Source organism: Dioscorea cayenensis, chromosome 9 (genome assembly GCF_009730915.1).
Source record: "Dioscorea cayenensis subsp. rotundata cultivar TDr96_F1 chromosome 9, TDr96_F1_v2_PseudoChromosome.rev07_lg8_w22 25.fasta, whole genome shotgun sequence".
Classification (NCBI taxonomy): domain Eukaryota; kingdom Viridiplantae; phylum Streptophyta; class Magnoliopsida; order Dioscoreales; family Dioscoreaceae; genus Dioscorea; species Dioscorea cayenensis.
In genome coordinates, this window is record NC_052479.1 from 10,647,975 (window position 1) to 10,659,780 (window position 11,806).

The 11,806-nt window shown below is 43.3% G+C and overlaps 1 pseudogene; it reads right to left on the reverse strand.

The window, feature by feature from the left end:
• Nucleotides 1-283: 283 nt before the first annotated feature.
• LOC120268465 lies at nt 284-4,399 on the reverse strand (annotated as a pseudogene).
• Between the last annotated feature and the right edge of the window lie 7,407 nt (nt 4,400-11,806).

The window sequence follows — 11,806 nt, forward strand, 5'->3', positions numbered from 1 at the left end:
CCCAGCCTACCTTCTATGGATATCAATCTAAATCCATTCTCTCATTACTCCAGAATGAATTGTTCTGCCCCCCTCAGAAAAATGCACGCGGTGAGATGGGAACTTGTCTGTAGACCGAAAACAGAGGGTGGTTTGTAAATTCAAAGTTTGAAAGACTGGAACACTGCAAGTCAGGATAGATTATTCTGGGAAGTAGCTAGTGGTAAGAATGATCTTAGGGCTGATTGGATCAAATCTAAATACTTGAAGTAAGACTCCGTTTGGGAGAATTTCAGCTAATGCTTCACGTGCTCGTGAAGGGAAGACTATCTAATTCTCTAGAAAGAATGAGTTGAAACCCCCTAATTGTTTCTGTGAGACCAACATATTTCCCTAGAGAACCCGTAAATACTTCTGCCATGAAGAAAGGTTGTGATAAGTAATGAATAATTTTTTGTGCTCTTGATACGGTTAAACGATCTTCTTCAGATAATTCGTCCAACCCAAGGATAAATATAATGTCCTGAAGTTCTTTGTAACGTTGTGAATTTTGCTTAACTTTTTGCTTGCGCAGTTTTATAATGTTCCTCGCCAACGATGCCAGTCTGTAACATAGTTAACGTTGAATCTAAAGGATCTACCGCTGGATAAATACCTTTGGCAGCTAATCCTCTTGATAGTACGGTAGTAGCATCTAAATTTGCAAATGTCGTGGCAGAAGCAGGGTCGGTCAAATCATCCATAGGTACATAAACTGCTTGGATTAAAGTTATAGATCCCTCTTTGGTAGAAGTCATTCTTTCTTGCAAAGAACCCATTTCTTTCCAAATGGTGGGTCGATAACCCACTTCTCCCCAATAAGATGAATACTTCTGATCCTGCTTGGATGAAATGAAAAATATTGTCAATGAATAGAAGGTAAAGCCAACAGAGATATAGAAACTGGTGCTATTGCGGCTACACCTCCCGATTTGTTAGGTATACTGCAAAGAATGGCATGGATCGGTAGGAAATACCAATCTGGCACAATATGAGGTGTGGTGGGCATCGGAGTAGCAGGTATATAATTATCGGGATGCCCGAAAACATTAGGAGCATAAAAAATCCAAATGGAAGAAAAGATAGCAAAAGCTACCCAACCTACTAGATCCTTTACGTAAAAGTAAGGGTAAGAAGCAATTTTATCCATCTCTAAATATACACCCGATGGATTATTTCATCCATATTGATGTAATGCGGCCAGATGAAGAAGACTGTCACCTACTAAAATAAGGGGGAGTAAATGATGAAGACTAAAAAAATGATTTAAGGTGGTATTATCCATGGAGAAACCACCCCAAAGCCAAGTCACTATTGTATCTCCTACTACAGGTATGGCGCTAGCTAAGCTTGTAATTACTGTAGCTCCCCAAAAGCTCATCTGACCCCAAGGTGGTACGTATCCTATAAAATCTATCACAATCATTAAAAGGAATATGACAACTCCGAGACACAGAACAAATTCCCTAGGACTGCTATAACTCGCATAATATAGACCACGAAAAAATATGAAGATGAACCACAGTGAGAAACATACTTGCCCTATTAGCATGCATATAATGGAGCAACCAGCCCCTTCAACATCTCTCATAACGTGTTCTACACTGTTGAAAGCTAGATCCACATGAGGTGTGTGATGCATATCTAAAAATATGCCAGTCAATATCTAAAAAAATACCAGTCACTATCCATGCCATTCTTCGCTCGAGGGATCTTGCCTTGCTGTTCGAGAGTCGAAGCAAGGTTTGAAGAAGATGTTCTAGATCCATATTGGAGTGAGAGAGTAGGTTGACTCTGCTTATGCGTTGCTCGCACCGGGATGGAATTTTAGTAGTAGTGGTCTCATAGTAGGCGCATTAGTAGCAGTAGGTAGGCTCAAGTATCATTCTTCATAGCATATCCGGCTTACCTTTGCCTAGTATCTCTCCATGTTCCGACGCCCCTCCCTGGTGTTATGCAGAGACAAAAGCCCGGGCGTCAGAGATAGGGGCCTAAGTGTAAAAGGTTTCGATCTTCCAATCAACGATGATCTCGGCAGCGCAGTTATAAGAAAAAGCTCTTGTTCTGAGTCGCTAGCTCCACCACAAACTAACAACAAAACGTTTTATGAAAGTAAATGCACAATCTTGATTTTCGTTAGACCACTTTCACTTTTCCCGACCATTACTCCATGATCTAATACGTGGATATCTGATCCAGCTCGGTCCAATAAACTCAGGACATCTTTTAGTGGCTCATCCAAAGGTGTGAAATATCGGGTGGATATGTCTTTTTTTGGCCCTCAGACTTCGGTTGTGTAATTCCTTTTTCTCAACAAACTTGATTGAACCGGATTACTTTCTTTCACTCCATCCACAACTACATTTTCGTTTTTGTTAAAGCCTTTAAGTCTATATTCACTTGGTTTATTTTGGACTCGATTTTCTCATTTCAGTTGTCAAAGAGCTTTTTAACACCTTTCTCGAGCCTCTAACCTCACAACAACTACACTACCCAACCAGCCCAGCTGATAAAAGGTCGAATTCTATAGTGATGGAGGCACAAAATGCTGATCAAAGATGTTAAAGGATGCCTAATCAAAGCAGGCAAACAAGTAGATCTGACTGAGTTAATGATGGACCGGATCTCGAAAGACGAGGGGCTTTCATAAAGACGTATGAGAAAGGGAGGGTCGAGAGAGGCTTATTGCACGATCCACCCGCTATGCTAATAAATGCTGCATAAGAGAGTAGGAGGCCGGTTCCTATCCCGGAAAAAGGTGCACACCCATGACGGAACATATGCTAAGGCCTTTGATGGGCAAAGAGAGAAGTCAATGGAGAACATCAAAATCCTTTGATTTGTTCGTACCATTCTATCATCGATCACTGCTAGATCGGTTGGTGAGTCACCCAAAAGCATCGAGAAAGGTCCAGCATATCTTTTTATATAATCAGCGGTCTCATTGTAGCTGACTAAACAGAACATCAAGGTGATAGGATTCGAACCTATGGCCCTCTGTACCCAAAACAGATGTGCTGACCAGACTGCGCTACACTTCGTATCCCCACCCAGAACATATAGATCCACCCGATCTATAAACACTCGAACCGAACTCACCCACCCCGCTTATACACGGATAAGAGAACCACCACTTTTTGGAAATCTGCCGATCAGCCTCTTTTACTTGAATTTCTTCCTTCATCCGGCTTGCTCTCGGCTACGTGTCTTTTGGACCAAAAGCCCGCTCAAAAGTGGATTTGAACCACTGACACAAGGATTTTTAGTCCTTTGATCTAACCTGCTGAGCTACCTGAACCACTTTCATCGTCTCCTACTAGAAAATGGAGTTCTGGAAGCATGTGTTAAGCATATGTTTCTTATCCAAAATCTCTTCCTCGAATTGGGCTTTGTGATACAAGCTGAGCAACTCAGTAGTCCGTGCTACTAAGCCTTCAGCTTTTCTTATATATGATACCACTTCTTGCAGTTTTGGTAGTCTCTTTCTTTGCTAAGGTAGTCTAGTCTGTCTACCCGCTAGTGTAGTCAAGCAAGTCTGTAAGCCGCTTAGGCTTAGTCAAGTAAGTCAGCCAGTCTCTTCGCTTTGGTAAGTGAGGTAGTCTTTACTGTTAATCCGGTAAGTGGTACGCGATCGATCTCATCTTCTTCTTCAAAGACATGCCGCTCTTGAGATCAGTTCCATTCTTACTCCGGATTAGTGATGAGGGTCAACACACCCTTATATAAGAAAGAGATCCGGCAGTCTCAGAGGACTAATACCAAAAAATTTGGTGATATCAATCCAATTGTCATATCAAAAAGAAACCGAATCCAAACAAATTAGTAGCATGAGCTTTAGCATATCAACACTATAAAGGAAAAATATATAAACAGCTGAGCTGACCCAACGAGCATAGGTACAAAAGCCGAAGCGAGCTAAGGGGCGAGCGGTGGTACCAAGACCCCAGCGAGCCAGCTGACCCAACCGAGATGCCAGAACGGAGCTCCAAGACTACAGTTGCCGAAGCTGACCTGGTTATGCCATCCATAAGTAAAGGCACCGGCTGATGAAAAGAAAAGGCAGAAACCTAAAACAAAAGTTCAATGTAGCCATGTCCAAAGCCAAAGCCTTCGTTTATAGCGTCAGAAGCGACTAGAAGAAAGACAAGCCAACTCGAGCTAGTAATAAGCCAGTTTCAAAGGAATCTGTCTATCGATCCGGCTAAGATGATGCCTGCTACTACTGTTGCTACTACAATCTTCTGGAGCAGCAAGATAAATAAGAAGAGCCCGGTGAAAAAAGATAGAAGAAGAAGATAAGATATATAATTATCTCTTTTTTTCTTATATTAGTAAAGATTCTTCTTCGAAACACAAATCAACAACAAAGAAGACCTTCCATCGCCCCGGTAGTGAGCGCTGCTAGATCTCAATCAATTGAATATGGGACTGGGATATGCTCTTGCTCCCGACAGATATACTGGGCGAGATAGTTAAAAAAGGTAAACTCGAGCCATCAGTCAACCACTGCTACCTGTGCTGATTTGTTCGTATAGATATGATGGATCTTCCACCTCGGCGGGAACTTGTCTCTACAACTTGCATCTATGCTACTTTAGGGTACAAACCCCCAGATCTAGACGAGGCAATGGCGGGGAACTCCAACAGGTTTTGGCTTTATAACTCGCCCGTACAATCATGCGACGAAGCCATCTTAACCTTAATGCGCGCTACCCGACACACACAAAACAAAGAATTGCAATTTACTGCGCTTACAACTCAAAGATTCTTTGTAGTCTTTTCCGGCACACTCGTGGAGTTCGCTCAAAGTCATCGTGAGCTCTACGTTTGAAGCTTCAACACAGTTACTCCTTACCTGTTGTGAGTTCCATACTTTGGTCTGTTTGGCATCTCTATTGTTGACTCTGGCTCAGTGGTAAAGTTGGACATGAATCCAAACAATTATATCAAATCAATCATCACAATCGAAGTAGTTGGACTTTTCCAAATTCCTAATAAGAGGTTTATAGTCAATGTTCTAGACGCAAAGCTCACTGGCAAAAACCCTTGTCGATACCGACTGAGACGGAGTAGCAGCAAGGCAAGACATAGTGTTGATCTTATTCCATAGCCTCCCTCCCTTCATGCTCTTCCTACCTATGATAACGAAGAAGGAAAGGTGAGTGAAATCTCTTGTTCTAAGTGCCATTTGAGATCAATCAACCAGAGCGCTCAAACCTTCGGGTGGTTGAGATTGGCCTAACTTATCTCTCATTCTAAGTGAAAACTATACAAAGTGGTGCTTGGACTTATGTTATGTTACCCGTGCAAAATGATAACTTTCTTTCTTTATGTCATTGTGAGATCTTTCATCCTCCAACTCAAGGTAGTAGGGCTTGGAACTCAGGATCACGTAGCCTCATCTCTGACTTGATTTTATCTCCTTATAATGAGACATAGAACCGAAACACAGAGATTTCGAAAAGATAGCCATGTCTCAAGGTTCACATCATCTCCAAGTTCGACAGTCTTAAAATAGGTCGCCTACCAAATCGTCAAACCTATCTCTCGATGCCGATATGAAAGAAAAGTTAAGGCAAATCATAGTTTTTTTTACCTTACCACAGTCTCGCAGTGAAAACTACTATTTGATCCTGCCTAGATCTCGTAGACGATCAAAGTGCTTGACCTATAGACCACCGACCTGACCATCTACCTAGTTTGCTCACTACACTCATCGAAGAAAGCCTTTTGTGATCGCCACCAACTGATTAGTGATAGACCCCTAAAGATGATCACTTTCAAAACAGCCAACGGTCTTCAAACGTGAGAGGTCCTACAAAAAAGATTCAGATCAGTGGCCTGCATAGTAAAATCTGCCCTAAATATTTCAAAAGAAATGATCCCTCGCAAATCTCCAGCCTTAGAAGCAGTTCTCTCCCTCACCTCCATCATTAAAAAAAATTGTTGGAAACTCTAGCTCAAAATTCCCCAACTCCCCCTTCCCATCAAAACTGGGTCGAGAAGCTCTACGAGTAGCTGGAATTCCCATCCATTGTCATCTACGCCGGCTGGTAACGACGAAGAGCTCTTTCTCATCGATTGATTCTACGCAAGGTAGGAGAAGATTCCTTTCTTGTCCCATTCACTTATTCATCTTCGAATCTTGCATCCCATTGCCTACCCGAACTTTGAAGCCAGCTGGAATGGAATGGTAAGAATGTCGTATTGCTCTCACTCCTCCATCATCGCACCAGTGGGAGGAATAAGGGTGACAAAACCTAAAAAAATATGGAGATGAGGTTAGTAACTTCTTCCCATTGTGGGTGCTTAATCAGTCGGGTAGCTAGAATTGCCATTGTGTTATTGAGTCAACCTGACCGAAAGAAAGACCTAGTATCCAATCGATGATCTTTCAGTTCAAGGGACTTTAGATCTTCTTTCTATGGCTACAGCAGCATCAGCCCCTGTGCTTGTATCATCTTTCGGGGTGGGGACTAGGTACCACAGAGGTTGCATGAACAAGGGCAGGGGTGGGCAGACTGAGCAACATTTTATCAAGTATAAAAAAGTGGTTGCGTCTTCAGCCGGCGGCTTCTCTTTCTGCTTTCTATCACCAGCCTCTTTCTTTCTCCTTTTCTTCACCCATGTATTTTTAGGAGGGCTCAGGTTACAGGAAGGTCGGAGCAACAAATTTCGGGCATTGATCTTTGTCATGACCAAACGAGTTACACCCTAGACAAGAGTCAGGCCTCCACTCCTATTGGATGGCCTGCTGGTAAGAATTCCCATCCACACCAATCTCAACGCAAACTCTTGCATACGTCATTCTCGACCTAAACACCATGAGCTTATCCATATACAACGGTTTGCCGACGGAACTCGCTATAATTCCGATGATCGTCGGAGTCCACCAGTTGAGCCTCAGGTTGGGTAGTATAATCCAAACGGGGATCGAGCTTAAAAGGTTCTTAACAAGTGGGAAACCCGAGGACCATTGACAAAGAAGAAAAGGGTGATCGTTAAAGTGGCAATCGGGCGCGTCTCAAAATTGGAAGGTCATTAAGAGAAAACTTTTCCAAATAGCCTACTAGTTTACAACTTTTCTCCAAAGATAGAGGCTTTTTCATGAACATAGTATGGGCGTTTGCCCAAGTAGTACCCAATTAGGCTTTGAATAGATGAATATCACTCATCATCCGTCATATGGAATGGTGGGTCCTGAGAATAGAATAAGAGCAAACACTATATCGCTATCGCTTTCGATCGGGAAGCGGTTGAGCGGGATGAGCCGCCTTTGAGCTATCACCCAGTTCAACCAACCGTCCGTCCTGTTACCTCTGTCCCTCTATCATTCTCCTCTACTTATTCTTTCTATTTATCTAATCTAACTGGAGTTAGAGTAGCAAGCAACCGGCCCCTTCAACTGGCACAACACAAGCAATAGGGAAGAAAGCAAGCACAAAAGGAAAGCGCCAAGCCAGAAAGCAAAGACAGCTATACTACTACAGCCACAATGCCCGAAGCCACTGCCATACAAAGTGTACAGAAAGCTAGCTAGCTACTAGAGCTAGAAGTCAGAGGGGGGGTACTCAACTTTCTTTTGGTCTTTCCGTCAAAGAACGCCTCGCTCCTATTTCATCAAGTATCGCCGTAAAGCACTCGCTTCACGCTATAGACTTGTAAGGCCCCTCCGGTCTGAACTTCCCGAGTGGACCGGGGAAGAAGTTCTTTAGTTTAGGTCTCCTTCCTGGAATCGTCGTTCTAACACCTTCTTCTCATAGAATTCGGAAATCCGGCATTGATATGCTTGGGCTTGATGCGCCGCTTTCAATCTCCTCTCGTCTAGCAGCTCTAGTTGGGCTAGACGCTCTTTACGCAAAAAATCTTATGGAAACTGCCCCTCTTTGCTCTCATTCCTTTCATTTTTATTCTCGAGCTTCTTCTTTCTTTCCACAAGCTTTCCTACTGACGTAACTAAATTGGCTGGCAAAATCATGACCGAGCTTGCCTTGCCTAGGAGTAGAAAACGCGGGTCCCTCTCTTTCTGCTCTGGTGGAAGTCTTTCTGATGTCTAACGTAGACCCCGTATTTTAACCCTCCCCGGTCTTGACTGAGTCTACTCCTATTTACATTATTCTTGTAGGAGACATCAAGACGAATCAGACAGCTGACGATTGGGTCGGTCGGTCCATTCCCTCTTATTGAGGGATCGGATCAGCAAGAAAATTTAGTATATTTTCTTTATATATTATTACAGGGCAAGATGAGGATTTCTCTAATGACAATGTAGGAGATGAAGATCAACGTGCTATGCTCATCGAGAACAAGCCTTTACTAGATGTGGTAGCAGAAGGAGAGAGTGGAAGCTTATCTTCAACTATTAGGATAGAAGTGTTTTTTCTTTATTGGTCTTTGTGCTGGTCTATGATCTCGAAGTTATCGTAAGTGGCTTTCTATGGTATGAATCAATACATGTGAGTAGTGCTTTCAAGCGGTCTTCTAGATAGAATTCCTTCCTGAATCCAATCTCTCAGATCTAGGTTTCGGCTTGAAGCTTGGAAGGGCAAGAAGATCGGAGAGCTCCAACCAAAGAGTAAAGGAGGAGTCTAAACTTGACTTTAAGAATTTCGAGTCTGATTGGATAAGAGGATTAATTCACTAGAACTCCAACTAAACCCCTTTTTCTTTTTTTTCCTAATTCGACCTGGAGCATATGAGAATGCCGAACTCTTCCTTGCGTTTCTTTTCCAGGCGGCCTCAAAGAGGGCGGCTTTGCTCATGCAGGAAGGGTGGGAAAGGGGAAGACTGGAGCTCCAACCTCCGCGCCTAGCCACAACCTAAGCGCTGGTTCTATCCCGGCCAAGCAAAGCCGGGGAACCCCTGTGGGAAGAGGAAAAAAAAGATCAGGGGAAGAAGCGAGGTAGAGGAATTGTTCGATTCATCAGGCTCATAACCTGAAGACTGCAGTTCGAATCCTGTCCCCACCTAATCATGTCAGATGCTGGGGGAGGTTCGTTCTATCTGATCTTGAATCACTTCGGGCTCCAGCAATGTCTTCCGGGCTCAATCATTCCTGGAAAGCAGGCAACAAGCTATATGTGGTCTCTTGATCATAGTCCGACCTGCTCTTGCCTGTCTGCTTCTAACCTACTCCCGACCGGAAATCATCTAGAGTCTTCTACCCGAGGCTAGCAAAAGGTGGCTTCGTAATGCCAAAATTCCTTGTCTCAGGGGACATAGTAATTGGCTGGTATAGAGGGTGAGGGTATATCTGCATCCCTACCTTTATAGCAGTGATAAGTGCTTGTGTGATATGAATGCGAAGCGTTCATTCCTTATGTTGAGTATTACTTTTCTCAGGTTTTTACATTAATATGTGTGTTTTTTATGTTACTTTTATGCAGGTAGGGTTGTGAGGCTGAGTATGAAGGAAATAGGCCAATGTAGATCATAATGCACCTATTTTGGAGGAGATCTTGCTAAGGTTCAAACGCGAAGACATAAATCAGGTGTGAGATGCTAGAGTGTGTGCCAACCTCCTCGTATTCGAGTAAGCACATTCATTTGGAGGGGCACAAAGGTAGTCACACTCGAGCATTCTGATTTATGCATATAAGAACAAGAGATCCACCAACGTGTACATCATTGAAGAAGCAAGTGATTCACTACGTAAACGTGTGTCCGTTTGTGTTACCCCAATGAAAGTATGGAATTCGGGAGTATTTCCGGCAGAGTAATGTAGCAGGTTACTGTAGTAAAACAATGTAGGAAGTACTGTAGTAGCCCGGCCGAGAAATCAGAGAAACAGAGAATCCACACGGGCGTGTGGAAATTATCCACGCCCATGTGGAAATTCCACAAGGGCGTGTGACATCATACACGCCCGTGCAATCGCCCGATTCCAGCCCTATTTAAAGCCGATTTCAGCCCCGATTTCAGCATTCTTTTCTCCATCTTTTCCCCAACTTGCGATAAGGCTGCGGCTAGGGTTTCGAGGGGTATTGACCAAGGTTTTGGAGAGGTTCTATGGCTCTGACATCATGATTCCATTAGGAAGAAGGTTGGTAGGGGAGCTTCGAATCCTTGGACGACGAGTAGAGGACTTTTCACAAGACCATCGACATGACCATCGAAGGGGTTTCTTTATGGATTTATTGCTTTTACATTCGATTTCTTTGATTGTACTTAGCTCTATGGGGAGTTAAACCCCTAGTGGGTACTTGGGTGATTGTGAACCCTAGGATGTATTCGTTCTATTCAACTTCTTTATTATGCTTTCAATAAATTGGTGTTTATTGTGAGTTCCAACCTTGAATGCTTGATTGTATGAACATTTCCCCTAGAGTGACACTAGGGTTGAGAGATCTTGTTGGTAACCTTGTGAGTGAGTGACACACCATGAGTGTTAGATAAAGCTAGGTTGGAGAGGGCTGAGAGGGTGAGTTGAGAGGTACAGGAGCGTCCCCTTTCCCCTCCGACGTGATAGATTCTACCTCCGTTCCTTGAGTTCTTTGCGGACATAATAGAGTGAATGGTCTAGGTGATGAATCTCCGCTGGGGCCTAGTTGCGCGTGCAATGGAGTGAAGCGTTGAGGGGATCTTAGTATCTAGGCCTTAATTGTGGCTAGGGACCTTCCGCCTGGACCAAAGGGTTAGGTCTATAATTAGGAAGTGATTTATCACTTGGAATCCCTAGAGCTCATTGCAACTTTATTCGAGTGCGAGGTTGAGAGGTTATTTAATCTCTCCTCTGGGACATGAATAGAGTTAGGTATAGTTGACCTTAGATTTGGGACTATGTATGTAAGGATTTCTACGACTCACCGTTGCATTGATTAGGAAGCATAATAGAGAGTTCTTGCACTTGAAGCGATTATCCTAGGTGAAGCATCATCCGAGTACCCCATCTTTATCGATTGCCTTGCCTCCTCCTTACTTTTGCTCTCTTACTTGTTGCTTTTAATTTCTGAGAATTGAATCATTACCACACCTATCATTATTGATACTTCACATTGCTAAGAATCGAATTAAGTGTCTTTACTCCCTACTCCCTGTGGATTCGACCCCGCTCACCCGGGATTATTACTTCGATAAGCCCGTGCACTTGGGAGATATAAGCAAGGGGAACTTGTCAAGTTTTTGGCGTCGTTGCCGGGGAGTTAGCATTTAGAGATACTTTGCACTTTGTTTTCTTAGCTATTTCACTACACATTCTATTTCATATCTTCTTATTCTATCATCATTCTGATTTTCTTTTTCTTTACATTTGGTACAGCTCCAGGTTATGACCCGAGGTAATCCATCAATATTGATTGAAGGAGACCCTGAGCTTGAACGTACACTTCGAAGGAAAGGGAAAGAACCTGTACAAGAACAGTCTAATCCAGCTGATTTGGAAGTAGAAGGATCTGACAACATGGCAGAACAAAATGAGCAACAACGGACACTATCCGATTATGCCAGACTTTCAGTGTTGGGGACACAATCGAGTATTGTGTGTCCCCTAGTCACAGCTCAGAATTTCAAGCTAAAGCCGGCATTCATCCATATGCTGCAGCAGTCCGCACAATTCAACGGTTTGGCCGATGAGGATCGAAACAGTCACATAGAGAGCTTCCTCGAGGTGTGTGACATGCTGAAGATAAATGGTGTGATGGATGATGCCATCAAATTGAGAGCCTTCCCATTTTCCTTAAAGGGGAAAGCAAAGTAGTGGCTACACTCATTACCTAGGGCATCAATCACTACATGGGAAGAGATGGTAGAAGCTTTTCTAGCCCGTTATTTCCCTCCCAGAAAATCAACA